The following is a 15148-nucleotide window of genomic DNA, read 5'->3' on the forward strand; positions in this document are numbered from 1 at the left end:
TATTATACCTGTATGTGGTACAACAGACTGCTGCGGTATCGTTCGAGCGGGAGCCCTCCGCGAGGAGAGAGGGAGGTGCCAGAAGAACACACTGTACCCGTAATATACCTAATAATATATTATGCGACACGTGGATGTACGACGTACACGTATAGGACCGGTAGCGGAAGAGGTGGAGGTGGATTGACTACCGCAATAGGATATCGTGTGCAGACCAAACGAAACTCATCAAGACCATCGTATATAATACATTGTATATACCTACGCGCGTTATTATACATATTATCGTACACAGACACACCACAGGGGAACCCGGTGACCTACTGCTATATACCTGCAGCCGTTTCCGCGTCCCCTTTATCGCGTACACACACGCGCACAAATAATATATAAGCGAGTGTTATAAATGTGTGTGTGCGTGTGTGTGTGAATTTTTTTTCTTCTTTTTCGTATTCTCTTTCTGTTCCTTTCTTTCCATTTCTCCGCCCGTTCGATCGAATTCGCCTTGCCCGCGCACACGCTCGCGCGCGCGCTCTCCGACTCGTTCAGTCAGTGTCCATTCCGCAACCGGTACAGCCGACACACCGCGATATTCGCAGAATTGTTGAAAAGCCGAAGACGCTCTGCAACAGTTTTAAACAGTGCCGCTCGCGTAGACTCCCGTACAATATTATTGTCACATTGATATTTTGCCGCGCGTTCCGACCGGCCGACTCGACCGTCGATAATACAGGCACATTGTCGTGAGTATATGTATACGCCGTATAATTTTTTTTGTTTTTAATTTTATATTTTTTCATCGTCGTCACCGTATAGGTACACTGTTATAATAATATCATGACTTTGTTGTCCGTCATTCGCCGTGCGACCATTGTAGTTGGTGGCGTTGTCTAGACCGTTTGGTTCATTATAATCATCATAATCGTTTAAACATCATGATATTATGCTATATTGTGTTTATGCGCTCGCGGACCCTAGGTTTCGCATGTGTTCGTTCGCCCTTCTTCGAGTATCGTCGTCGTCGTCATCGTCGTTTTACGAATCGGTTGCTATTATTACCTATTCAGTAGGTATGTGGAAAACTGATGTAAATCACACATTTGTTATTAGGTAGGTAGTTAGAAGTTTTGCCGGCAAGTTTGTAAACGGTTTCAAAGTATTTTGCAATTTAGCATAATAAGTTTGGGCGAGTGATTTTAATGCATCGTAATGTGTTTGGGGACATTTTTTAATGTATAGGTAGAATCCTATAGTACAATCAAATTAGTCATCGTTAATTTCGTTTTAAGTAAAAATGTTTTTAATTTTAAGATTCACGTTTGGTATACACTTTACGTAATATACGTAATAAGTAATAACCAACACAAACACTATAACGGGTTCACGTTTCCAATGTTCAAGCCAAACTGATATTAATTTTGGGATAGTTATTAAGTTTACGTTGAATATAAAATGTAATATTTTATCTTAATCTTTACCATTTTATCTTTTATATTTTATATTGTATCAGACTCGCTCAAATAAAGTAAAAATAACTCGCCCAAACACATTGTTTTTATTAGACGGGTAAAAAGGTAATTCGCCCAAAAGTATGACGCTCAAAATATAATATAACGAATACACTCAAATACTGTGAAAATCATGTATCTGCGTTTTTCTAGGGTAATTTCGGTACTCTGAGTTTCCTGTTTGATTATTACGGATTACCAATTTTTTATTTTATATTTTAGAAAATTTGACATTTATTCGTGTTTAATTTTTTTGTTTTATTTTTTGTCCATATATTTTATCGTCATCGCTCTGTGTTTAATTTAAATATTTCCGTAATAACTGCAGCAGATATTGTTTGATCAGCGCAGAGGTTCTGAATAGAATTAAATAATAGTATATATATTATTTATAAGACTCGTATAGGAACTATCACGTTCTAGTAAGACATAACACTATAACAGTATCGATTAAATTGATTAAATTACATCGTGGATACGGATTCTAAGAACGCATTTTTTTTTTGCCTAAGTATTAAGTCAATACGCCTAACGTATCACAATTAAAGATTTCGATGCAACAATGAGATGACAAAATAAGAAAATTACGTGTCATGATCCGCATCAAAGATTATCATATACCGGCATTACAGCTGGTATCGAAAAAGTTAACCGATGCGTGTAAAATAGTTTGAAAGTATGATTTGTATGCAGTTTGATTATGCAAAGAATTAAATGCAATTTATTGCATGAAATGTACACTTAAAACCTTATGTAAGTCGATAATACAAATTTACCTAAGATGCAGAAGTACTTATAATATTTTTAATGTACTACAAAATTTAATTCAATGTCAATTTTACTAAGATAATTTGTATTTTCAATAAATATTCGGTTGTATAATATTGTATTACAATATTGTATAAAATATTACTATAGTATTATTATATACAATAATATATATGAAAAATTAATAGTTACCATATCGTACTATGATTTTAGCCCTTAGGTTTTGAGTTTTTAAAATAAAAAACGATTATTAAAAGCGGTAAAAATGTACAACTACTGTTTATAACGAAATTCCAACACATTTTTGTTAAACTGATCTTTGCAAACTGTATTATAAAGGCGACGTTTAATCGTTATTTTTTAAATGTCAAAATATATTATTACAATGGCTTTTAACTGACTTTTTATATAACAATATATTATAGGTACCTATTTGCTATAATTATATTTTTTGTCCAAGTCTGACTTTTTAGTTTTAACATTTTGTTGCGGAAGATTCAGCATAGTTGAGAATTTTTTTCATAATCTGGAAAATAATTCATGTTTTGGATTACGGAGAGGAACTAAAACAATGCTTATCCTCTACAATTCACATTGTACACAGTTATAGGATTAGAGGTCATTAACACATTATTACGATATTAAGTTATAAAATGTGTGCGTTTCCCACAGACATCACATTACCTATTATTTAGATTACGGTAGTTAATATTATGTTTAATTAAAACTTAAAAGTTAAAAATATAAGTGAAATCATTAAACTATTAGGTGTGTATATCTAATTTATAAAATAATTTCCTAAATTAATAAGTGCTCACATTGATGTATAAAATATAAACCTATTAATAACTTATATACTGATGAATATATAATGATTGTATTATAAAAAAAAAGTAAAATATAATAACTGAAATGCCGTGACGTCTCGTTTAATGATTCCCGTTATAACATATGAGCACGGACATGACGACAAATATAACGCGAAAAGAAAATGAAACGGATCTTCGATCTTTTATAACGATTTTTTTTTTTCCAAACGTTGCTAAATTCGATATGACAATTGTATTTTATTAATAGTTTCTTGGAAACAACTATACAATGTCTTAAAACGTAAAAATTCAGCAAATTTGACCAAAAATTATTTAATAGGTTTGTGGGATCTTACAATAATAATAATAATAATAATAATAATAACAATATTATAATATTTTAAAGGTTTGATTGGTTTGAATGATTTTGCAGATGACTATTGGATTAAAAAAAAAATATGCAATACAAGTACAAAATATGAAATCGATCGCAATTATAATTTCTTTATAATAATTGTGACCTCATACGGGGACTTTCTTGTACCGTATAATACCATTAATATACTATCGTTATTAAGCATAATATTCTTATATAGTATTGTCTGATCAATGAGAAATCGCAAATTTTGTATAACGTCATTAAGACGATGATTGCGATGTCCAATTAAACGCGTATACAACGAGTTCAACACATGACTTTTCAACAGCTTTTATTAATTTTAATCTAGTGCAGGTGCCCGTCTTAAATCTTAATGCCTGGTGCCTAAATATTATATTATGCCATCGACTGGCCGCCGGTGAATAAAATTGTAAAAAGTTTATAATACAATAATTAATACGACTATTATCGGTGTATGAAATACCGACGATGTGTATATAATATGCATTTGTGTCCTCGACCGCGGTATTGTGAAAAATAAGTTGTCAAAAACGGCTTTTTAATAGATTATTATATGGAAATGACATACATAAACATGTGCGCGGCTGCAAACCGAAACCATAGCGAAACTTGTTAGACTTGCATTGTTTTTGAGGGCTAGTCAATGTACCAACAATATAATATAATATTAATATTCATCGACACGTCGAGACCGTTATAACGCACGTCCGCTCTCAGTATTCCAATCAGGGATCACTTCAATGGCGATATATCTAAAATAATAATAATAATAATATTCACTCCGACCGTGTGTTCATCATCAAGATTTGTTTGAAACAAATTCAAGTTCATTGTCCCGAATATATGCGCGTATTTTGTGTATGGTTCGGTGTAAAAACGGTAGAAAATAAACGACCTTGCCGTATTATAATGCTTGGCGGCTGTCTGGCATATCGCGGGCATTGGCACAATATAAAAAAATTAATATTTTTGAATTATATCCCGGGACAATCGCATGTTATAGAATCACGATATATACACTGCAAATATAATATATTATGAATTATTATATATGAGGTTATACGTCCGAGTCTACGAACTCGAGTCGCGTATAACAGGTGGTGTTTGCTAACTGGACGGGCGTTTGCGGGGAAAAAATAATGCACAATATTTGTCTATGTATATCGTTATATTTCGTCATACTGTAGCGTACAACCCCCCCCCCCCCCCCCCCCGGCAGTTATCAGTAGGTATATTGTAATATTCTATATAGATACAGGTACGGCTATAAACAACAAACGAATATTTAATAAAACCGAAAAATCATTCGCATGGTCGAACCCCGCAGCATGATCAACCTCGGCTGACCCCGTTCGTAAAATCGTCCGTGAAAATAAAATTATACCTATCTACAATATTATATATTAATGATATAATTATATACTATTATATTATTATGTACCGGGTGATCCATTTCACGTGAGATGATGCTCATTATTTCAAAAAATTGTTTTTGAAAAACTGTTTGTTACATAATTTTGGATCGTTAAAAACCACATTCTTCTTAAAATATATTTATTTTTACAATTGTATGGTAATTTTTTCGTCAATTGGTTGAGTGACAACTTGCAACATGCATTATTTTAAAGTATTTTTCAGAGTACTCAGGTGTATAATAATCGAATTATTGACGAGTGGTTTATGAGTTATATGAGTATTTAAGTATAGATAAACGAAGTGGAGTGGTACACGAGTATCCCTGTGATCCGCCCTTCAAAAGTGTAAATACTCATAACTAATTAACCACTTGTTCGAAATTTGATTTTTATAGGTCAAAATACTGCATGAATAATATTTTACTTCGGAATATGAAATCTAAAATATGTATATTGTCATCAGAAAGAGTAACTTAAAAAATAACAACGGTAAAAAAAGTGATGAAAAATATAACTCGACGACATCAAATTATATAAAATACATTTTTTCAAAAACTTTAGTGTTTTCTGAAACAATCACGATGAGTGTCTTGCGTCAAATGGATCACCCCGTACCGTACAGTATCTATGCATATATAATCTACTTACATGCACGACGTGTACAATTATTTCTGAAGTGCGACGATTATTATATATATAATATACTTCTGAGTACATCACGTAAAATATATACATATATATATATATATATATACACGTATATGGATATTATAATATTGTAGTTGTATACCTATTTTACACACTGTCGTATATCTACTATAGTACTATATTATTAATTACCTACGTCTGTTGGTGTTTTTAAACGGTCATAATATTATTATACCCATAATGGAATATCGCGATCCATTTCTTATCATCGGATCTCTGTATAAAAGCGTTTTTCGTGGCCAACCCTCCGGTTGCAGTGCATTCGAAGCCCTGCACTGTAGCAGTCGCCAGGAGGAGGCTGCCGTCTATTTTTACGCGATAAACGTGATGAATGTTTTTTTTTATTTAATAATATACCTTGCAAAGATACAAACAACCGTGGCCACATGCGGCGCACGCCACCGGTGCAGATATGTAAGAGACCAGCTGTCGTGATCGACCTGCAGCCATAATGGTGTTTACGTCCCCCATTGTTTTGCAGTTTTTCCACATTGCAGCCGACTACATGTTATTATTATTATTATTATTATTATTGTTGTTGTTGTAACTCGCGCATCCGCGAAAAATCCACTTTTCTTCGGTCGGCGCCAAAACTTGTGTCGCGTTCAACGAAAATTCCGTTCTACAACACTGTGGCGGCGGCGGCGGTATCATGACAATGATATAACATAATATTATGCGAGTGAGTGCGAGCATAAGACTGTAGCCGATGACATCTCCGATATTGCTGCGTATAGTGCTTGTCGTACGTCTTTATAATATTATTATCGCGATTTCATTGGGTACGAAAAACGATCGAAATCAGTACTACATATTATTATATACATGAGACAGTGTAGACGCCTGTAATACTTACATTGATTTCAGCTGATTATATTAATGGACATTAATAGCATTGTGTTGCTCGGTGTGGCGCGGTGCTTGCATTCAGAGTCACGAATGTGCTCTGTGTGTACGCACCGGCTGGGAACACTAGTTCCCGGATGGGTGACCATCGGGGATTTTTAGTGACAAATCCTTGCCACACATACGCACACACGTGTTCAAACCAGCTGTACCCTCACCAACGGTAGCAGGCCAATGGCCTCAGTTGTCAAAGGCTTAATTTAAAATTTAAAAAAAATGGATGGCATTCTATCATTTCGATAACGCGTTACTACCAAGGGCGTCCGCAGGAATTTGTCAAGGGGATGGCAAAATATTTTCCTTTTTACATTTTTTTTTCTCACTGCCCTATTACCTAGTTATAAAGTATTTTTGTGACATGTTTTCTTTCATATATGACAAGAAATGTAAAAATATTTATGAATTATACGTACATAGTTAGTTAAACTTGATCTTCCAGCATTAATTTTAATTAATTGTTATGACGTAATTTTAAATTATCAAATACATTATTTTTTAATAAATAAAATGCTACCGTTGATTTTATAATTTTAGGTAATTTATAAAAGTAAATATTTCTAGCTTATTCAGTCATTGATACCACAAACTTGAAAAGTTGTAACTAATGTAGGTATGCCATCTATGAACATTTAATTGTTTTTTTCAAAAAAGTAAAAACTTGGTTGACACTACTAATAACATAATAGAATAATATATTGTTTTACTAATATTATTTAACTCCCCTTGTAATTCGTTTAGTGACAATATTGACATCGTATTTTATACAGTGAATTGCACTGGTATACACTGATTAATGTACCTACCTATACCTTTACCTAATCACATAGGCGCATATAATATTGATCCTATTATTAACTGTTGTTGATTTCATAAGACATATTAATATATTATTCTTCTTAGTGAAATGATTATTTTTACAAATTTAATAAAGCACATTAAAATATTTTTGTAAATAAAAATTACAATAAATAAATTAAAGTATAGTACCTATCAACAGTCTATTGCACTTTATCGACAAGTGATTTTTTTTTATCGGTATTAGCATTGATTAAAAATACTGGTATTTCTAATCAATGGTATTCGCCTACAATTCCACAGTTGAAAACTTCAGTGTGTCATGGCGTGTTATGAATTTATGATTACAATCAGCTTTGATTTTAACCATCCGGTATACCTATATTAAATATATTATATACAGTGACCGCTGAAATCTTATAATACAAGGTCAGTCTAACATAACATGATACATAATGATATGATTTGGTTTAGTTTTTAATTTTTTAATTCCCAGTAAACGGTTGGTTCTAATAGGTTCTTTAAACCGGCTAGAATTACATATTATAAGCGGAAATCACTTTTGTTACGAAAAATTCAACGCCTATGTGTTTCGGCACTAGATGAAAAATCAACTTGTTTGAGGTTAACCTAACCTGACTCAGATATTTTTTAAACGTTTGCGTGGCATAAATTATCGTAATAAACAATATTCACAGAAGAAAATTAATTAAATAATAAATTGTTTATTAGGCATTCAAAACACTACTCTATAATATAGTATAGTAGTTGTAGTGTAGGTATCTATACCTAATAGTGCGTGTATTCGATATTTTCGTAAACCAAGATGGTTATCATTATAATTATAATAATTATCGCGAGATACGGGATCCTGCAGGTAAAAGACAAACAACGTGTTAAGGTTTTCGGTTATTCTGTTTCGATATCGGACACCTGTTAATGGGTACAGCGAATAATATTATATCATAATGTATATGAATAATAATTAAGAGTACAAATTGGCGACGTACGCGAACATTATTATAATACCGCCGTGAAACAATAATAACACGTTAGTTCGGTGTATGTGTACTGTGTAGTACTACTATACACAGCCAGTCACTATTGCAGTAGTTATGTACAACTGCGTATAACAATAATTATTGGTTTGCCGACGAACACGTTTCGCTACTGGATTACAATAACGAAAAGGAGTGTGTAGGTACCTATATTGATATTATTTTTCGTAGCCGACCAACCACATCATAAATTATCTCGAAAATTGGTCTCTGCGATTTGAAGGAAATTTAAACACGAAATTCGTTCTGTCGTGGTCACCGCCGTGGCGTTAAAAAACATCTAAAGATATGGTTGTGCTGCAGCGTACCTACACAGATAGTTTAACGAAAATAATTAACTCGAGTTGACTAAAGTCAAGTGAACAAGTCAAGACCGTTGAGTTAGAATTACATGGTTCACATATTATATTTTTAACTCTCCAAGTTTAAAGTTAATATAGAAAAAAATAGCAATTCTACATGGCGTATAAAGAGTTGATCCATTTTTTTAATTATCACGTGGATCATATAAAGAGTTTTTTATGTCCATCTATGAATTATGAATTAATACCTATTATTTTATCAAGAACAGAATTAAAGTATTACCTAAGAATTACTATTATTTCACTTATTAGATTATTTCTGTTTAAAAACCGTGTACCTACCGTGTAATATTAATGTAAAAAACATTAAAATAACCGTTAAAACCAAAAATTTCAAAACATTTTTATTTAAAACATGATGGATTATTTTTAAATCAATTGAAAAAAAACAAGTTACTCTAACATTCAATTAAACTAGTAAGTCTTAAGTTGGTTAGACAATTAATTAAAAATATAAGTTTAAAAAATTAAGAACAAATGAACTTTTTATTAGCTTAACTCAAACTTTGTAACTATAGTTAACGACCACCATTGGGTAAACCTCTAGTCATATCCGTATGAATCCCACGGTTCCCGTTAAAACTGGCTACACGTGGCCAAACACAACCCATTCGGTATCCAACCTATAACCTACCTGTATAATAAAAATATTATATTAGGTATGTATGTTTAAAAAAGAAACAGGTGTTGGCTTAATGTTATATTGTAGACTCTAAGTCATTGGATGGAAAAAAAAAAAAAAAAAACGCCATACAACTGGGTGTAAAGATATTAATCCCACATAAATGTTTAACAAACTCACAGGCACTGGGTCGGGTGAACAGCACACTTTTTTGGACGCCATAGTATGTCAGTACCGGTCTTGCCGTAAGGTAATAAGCCCCTCGTGGCACACATTATGCTTTAGAATTTTAGACGATGATGTTATTATAATATCGATCCTACCGTAACTCGCGTACTGGGAAATTTTCGTTTGTTTATTGGGTTGTTTTTTTTAATTCGTGCCTTACGTCATATTACCGCGAAATTGTGTTTATAAATTATTAATTCGTTAAGACTATAATTTGACAGGTAGGCATATCCGTTAGATGTACCTAATATTATAATATATTTGTTCTTATAAAACGAATAACTATGTATTTACTGATGTTGGGGGGGGGGGGGGGGATGACGAAATATTGTGCAGCTCGTGTCGTATGTTAAACTAATAATCCGTAACGCGAACATTATAAAATGTTTAAAAAAGTTTTAAAACGTGTTATATATACCTATTTTAATATAGTATGTTATACTGTTTACTATAACGTGTTTTTTCTTTCTAAAACGTTTTTTTATTCATATCGACTTACTGCTTTACACGTGTATTATATGATTATTGTTGGTGCGGATGTACTGATTGGTGATTGCAGATAAAATAATTTCTCGTTGTTTTCAGATTGTTCGATTTTTCCATCTGCAGACCACACCAGCGGCTATATATTGAGTACGGGCAACAACGATGAGAGCTGCAAAAAAGTCTAAATCGTATTGTAACAGATAACTACCATCAATAAATACAACAGGTAAGGAGTAAATGGATTTGATATTTTATTTATTTATTTTTTTTTTTTTTTTGACACCGGTATTTCGAATTTTCGAATTATTAAATTTATTTTTTATCGCTGCTTAACGGTTGTCGCCGGTTTTTAACGAAACGCGTTTAATCAATTGGGTGTATCCCGCGCTGCAGTAACGCGGTTCCCGGTACCAACAATAATATTTACGACGTACACTCGTGCGAAAACAATCATTTTGTATACCTATAATAATAATGTACAACAATTATTATCACCGGGGCGGACATTATATTATTATTGTGTTGTTTCGCGGACGTCACTTTCGTTGTCGAGCACATGTTACTCGTACATCATCGCTGTCCGACATTAATGTGCTCTTGAATCGAGATTTGATTGTTATTGATGCGACGAACGTACCGGCGGTCGGTTTTTTTGGGGTGGGGGGGGGGGGAGGCGTCAGGAACTATTAGATGGATACGCCGATGAGGGAGTTTAAACACTGCAAGTTATTCGCGGGTAATTTATATGTTATGTAGTACGTGACATTTGGTGCGCCACATTTAATTATTGCAGAGATCGTGATAACGCCCGAAAGACTTCAATAACCGCAGAATAACGAATGTTCTACGTACTAATTAGTAATTATTATTATCGTCAATAAATACATAGCCGCACCTAATCAACGTTAATGGATTAAATAGATTTTACGACCACACTGGTACACATCGCTGCCGCACACTGGTAGTCGCGATTTTGATTTCAATTAAGTATTAATAAAATAATATTATAACCTTATTAATATACAGCTTTCGTTTTTTTTTCTCCCTCAACCGTGGTTCTTTTTTTATGAGCGAAACAATTTATCCTAACCTTAAGATTTCTAATAGTTTTCTGATAACTTTTATTTCGACGCTTTTGAGCCGTGCGTGTCCCTCGTGCGTTAGAAGGAAAGCGAAATAGTTGTCGCGCATATACGAGACCCGCGGTATTGATCACGAATAGACCCACCACCGATTACGTCGTGTACATAATAATATACTGTATACAGTGGATTAATGTCAAGAAAGTAAATCCATACACCTAGGTATAATAGGCACGTGCTCCATTTTTTTTTATACTTCCGTTAGTTAGGCAAGTCACACGCCACTCCACAGTCCACTGCAGCAGGGCGGGGAACCATCGGCGTGATGGTATACTCGAATGGACGATTTGAACTAATATATGAAATAAATTAAATGTAAAACAGCGATGTCCAGAGATCCCCCGTCGTATGTCAGCGATCAGGTCTTGGTCGGCTGGGTCGGCTGGTCGTGAAAAGTAGGAGTCTCTTCCGCTACCGCCGCCACTGCAGGCTGCGAACTCCTTCCCACACGCATTCCTCCGCTATACGGTGTCCCAAAGTGGTACGATAAGAGCGGTATTTGACAAGTTAATAACCGCGCCACGATTGTATGGTCACTAACACACACGGGCGGAGCCATATATACGACTAGAAATCGATATCGGCGGTGATAGAAAGAGAAAAGAAGCGTCCGATGATGCGATAGCATAATATTATAGATATGTTAAACGCGTATTATTGTGATAAGACGTGTGCGTCGAGTTTCGATCGCCTAAAATGTGTGTTTCTCCGTCGTTATGCTCACATTAATTAACGATCCTTCCGGTGGTACCTTACAGCGGCCTACCATAATGTTTTATACGCCAGCAGATTATATTATTAATATTATGCCCGCGCGATACGACCCATTGTATAACTTAAGCGGGTTAGCACTCGGTCGAGACCTGACCCCGTGCCGGAACCGGTTCTATAATATTATAGTATACGTAATTTGGTATTTACATTTTACACACGACCACACGGTAATAAATTCGAACGAACGATTTTTGAAACAATTCGTGTTCCCAGTGATTGCCGTAACTGTGCAACCAACGGCACTGTAGTCGCTTTTAGGCATTTTCTGTTCCCAAATAAATTATTATAATGTTTGACTCCCACGTAAATCCCTTTTAAGACATAACCATCAGTAATAATTAATATGATATTATTATGCGTGTGTCTATAGTAAATAATAATAATGTTTTTTTTTTGACCGCACGTCTATACTCGGGTATATTTAATTTGGCTTAAAAACAGTTAGATACGAGGAAAAAATTAATGTAAGCATAAAAATTAAAACGAATTAAAATTAAAACTGTTATAGGTACTTGTTTTTATATTGCATATTCGCTACACGTTCGGGTGCAACAAACATATTGTATACGAATATGATGCATACATACCTGTTGCATATAGCGCCAAACGTTCAATAGATTTTCTGGTATGGTTAATAATGAAATAGTTATCTTTGATTTCTAAACATATTCATAATCTAGGTTAAAATATGAATAGGTTTTAGATTTGTAAATGTATATTTTCTTTCGGTGAAATTTGAAATACTTTTTAGTCTGTATATTATATGACATATACGTTATACGTATGTAATCATATTAAATTATAAATTTGATCCTTAAATTTAAATATAATTTATGCACGTTGTATGATCTATATAATTAATGTAGTTTTAATTTTTTATCATTTCCATTTTTTATATCAATTATAAGTAATAAAATCATAGATTTTATACTGAAGAATTTAATTTAATAATTTATAATAAAAACCGACAAAATACGAAGAAACGCTGTTCCACAAAAATATGAATACAATGAAAAGTTTTTTTTTATAATGGTATTAAAAGTTCTCTTTAAAAGTGGTTTTTATATCTACAGTCTATGGTCATATGCAAACTCTTTACGTTAAACAAAAATTCACAAACTGAAAAGCTGTTTAAAGTTTAACATTGTACCACCATTATTGGAGTTTAATTTACAAAGCTACTTTTTTTGTAGAAAAATATCGTTTGCACACTATATGTTGATTTTTTAACATAATATCAAAAACAATAAATTTTCTTTCCCCGTACAATCCTGTCGTGCATCCTTGTATTGCTGGTTTTACTTATTTCCATACTAATTATAATAACAAGTCTTAAAAAAAAAAATGTAGGTACTTATATGTTTTGCCTTTTGTTGTTAATTAACTGACAATCATTAATTAAATGTATGCAGTGTTCAACTATATTATGTCTATATTATATTAATTTTGTATAAAAACAAAATATCGTTTGTAAAAAAAATATAAAAATGTGATCTGGTATTTTAAATTGTTAAGTTATAAGTGGAGCGTAGTCTATATGTTTATTTTTAATTAAAATGTACACGCGAAATATAGTAGAAAGTTATATTTGAAAAACCATACTACCTATTTGCACGGAAAATGAAACTTATGAAATTGTTAGAAATAGATGTATAGGTATTATTACAACGTAAATATTTACATATTTTGACGTCCCCTGCCGGCTAATTATGACTATATTATGAAGCTAATGAGACCAAATAGTATAATGAAATTCCAACGGCTTGGTTTCTATTTTTCATAAACAGGAAACGACGGAAAAGCAAAAACTCGAGTGATTCATTTAAATCGTACACGATCGGCGAAATCGCTTTTCACACGTTTCTTTTAACAGTCGGGATAGTAATGGTTTGGGACGCTATGAGCCGATATTTCGTTAGATCAATACGAAACCATATCAACTTAAGTATAAAACAAATTACACAATTGGAGAAATTACTTTTTACACTTTTGTTTTCATAGTTTTGACTTGGGATGCTATGAGCTATATATTTCGTTGGACCAATACAAAAACCATAATATCACAGCGTGGTATTTCTTTACACCGTTGAATGGATTAGGACATCTCCGGGCGCATTCACAAAAATCTTCAATTACGATCACTGTAAAAGTTGTTCCATACATCAGATTAGACAATTGATAAATGTGATTTCTGCGAAACCCTCTGGGTCATAAAATGTATTTTTTTTCATTTCGCTCTAAAACTAACTTGCAAGTATAATACAGTTCCCGAGATGTTATCGGTTTCTATTCGACAGAGAAACTTTCGAACGAAAATGAATATCAGTGTATGTAGAATCTATGGGGCTTATGAAAATTAATAAAACATAATGATACTCACGATCTAATAACATGTCAAGTATTTATGTTACGATTTTAATGGACCCCGGTAAATTGTTTTGGATACAATTTTGATTTTCGAACCTATTGTAGAACTTTATAGTAGGTAGATAATGAGTTTTTTTTAATATAAAATGTATACCGTAAGAGGTAATAGTAAAGTAAAATTTAAGTAAAATTAGTACCACTAACTGGTGTTACAGTACCTATATAATATTTTAAAATTATTTTAAAAGATTATTTTAAAATATTCATAAGACACAAAGTGGTACGAAAACATTTTTTGAACAGTGATATACATTGTTGATTTAAATTCTAATTCCTAAACTAAATAATAAATAAAAAATAAATAATTTGATTCGATAGTTATATGTCATCATATTTATTAAACACTTTTTCCAAAAAAAAAATACATGTGCTAGTATTAAATATATTATATTGTACTGGGAATAATTTATTTTGAAATGAGGCTAACTTTTTGTAAAGCAAGTTCCTATATTGAATAAAACTTGTTTTGAGCATATCTCATAGAAATTCAAATTAGAAAATACTTGTGTGTTTATAACACGCAAACGACAAAAAACGTACTAGTTTACAAAACCAGATTTCAAACAAATATATTATGTTTATCTAAATGTATATACCTATTTATTTTCTTTTTTTTTTTTTTGAAAATTAATCCTAAGAACCACTCTAGACTATTGGTATTATTCAATAACCTAAGAAAATAAATTATGCAATCTAAAAAATTTTAATAGGAGTTTTTATTTTATTTTCGAACAAGATTT

At 32.5% G+C, this 15148-nt stretch overlaps 1 protein-coding gene across 2 annotated transcripts in view; it reads left to right on the forward strand.

Annotated features, from left to right (window-relative positions):
• Window positions 1-287: 287 nt before the first annotated feature.
• LOC132939834 (uncharacterized) overlaps window positions 288-15148 on the forward strand; it is a 48313-nt gene continuing 33452 nt past the window's right edge. Inside the window, exons 1-2 of one of the 2 annotated variants that reach the window (XM_061007230.1) lie at window positions 288-743; window positions 10165-10291. The gene's annotated coding sequence lies outside the window, so the exon portion shown is untranslated. Of the gene's footprint in view, window positions 744-9616; window positions 9801-10164; window positions 10292-15148 lie in introns of those variants that run through there. The other variant, XM_061007231.1, reaches the window with a different exon arrangement.

The sequence above is a fragment of the Metopolophium dirhodum genome, chromosome 2, assembly GCF_019925205.1.
Source record: "Metopolophium dirhodum isolate CAU chromosome 2, ASM1992520v1, whole genome shotgun sequence".
In the NCBI taxonomy this organism is placed as follows: Eukaryota; Metazoa; Arthropoda; class Insecta; order Hemiptera; family Aphididae; genus Metopolophium; species Metopolophium dirhodum.